The sequence below is a fragment of the Propithecus coquereli genome, unplaced genomic scaffold (assembly GCF_000956105.1).
Source record: "Propithecus coquereli isolate 6110/MARCELLA unplaced genomic scaffold, Pcoq_1.0 Scaffold264, whole genome shotgun sequence".
Lineage (NCBI taxonomy): Eukaryota > Metazoa > Chordata > Mammalia > Primates > Indriidae > Propithecus > Propithecus coquereli.
The window spans coordinates 1586658-1587645 of NW_012148219.1; the positions used below are offsets into that span (position 1 = coordinate 1586658).

The 988-nt window shown below is 40.3% G+C and overlaps 1 protein-coding gene across 1 annotated transcript in view; it reads left to right on the forward strand.

Moving 5' to 3' along the window:
- TMTC2 (transmembrane and tetratricopeptide repeat containing 2) overlaps nt 1-988 on the forward strand; it is a 456219-nt gene that overhangs the window by 225394 nt on the left and 229837 nt on the right. The gene's annotated exons all lie outside the window — the stretch shown is intronic.

The window sequence follows — 988 nt, forward strand, 5'->3', positions numbered from 1 at the left end:
TGTGAGCGGATAAATGCAGAGTAAATCCAAATGCCTTCTTTGTCCCTTATATTTAGGAGAACATTTTGTTTTATAAGTTAACAGGAATCTAGTTTAAACCTCATTAAACACAAAAGAGAATTTATTAACTTCTATAAATGAACATTCCTGGGGCTGAATAGATGGAGGCACAGTTAGATCTAGGTGCTTGATTCTGTTGCAGGAATCTATGTGCATCTGGTGGTTCTGGTTTCCTCTGGGTTGGCTCCATCACCTGTGAGACTCTCTATGACAGTGGGAAAAGTGACTCCTGCATCTTTATGAATATCACATCCTGACTCTTCCTGATTACAGAAGGACAGAGAACTTTTCTCTCTTGGTGTCTGTATTAATCCCGGGGAGTGTTCTCTGACTGACCTTCCTGGGCTGATGTGTCCTCCCTTGGATAAAACACTGGGCAGGGCAGGAGGGGCCAGGAGACAGCACCTCCAGGGTTAGAATAGAAGGTAGGAGACCAGTTCTCTATTGGAAGGTGACAGTTTTCTAGTAAAGTGATGTTAAAAGGCCTCTTGCCTTGTAATATGGGATTCCAATTTTCTTCTGGTGCTCATTCTCCATACATATTTAAGGAAGAAAGTAAGCTGAACAACCAACACCTCTTTATTGAACTTGTCTTCTCTCTTATTTATAGCCACTGGTTAAAATGTTGCCTGCCTTTTGGGGATACCCTTTAGGCACGGATTCAAAGAAAAAGGAAATGCGTTTATATACAGCTTATTCTTTCCTGAATATTTCTCTTCCTGAGAAGAGAAATCTATTTAATTAGACAATTCCACTTTATATGTATCTTAAAAATTACATCATATGATTTTGTCTATGGCTGCATATAGAAATTATAAAAGCACATGGATAAACCTCTCCAAACCCTACTGAAAATCTTTGCTGGAGAAGTGATTATTAACAAGGTCAGGAGTTCCCCCCCTCCCCCCGCCACCGCCTAATTGTAGGA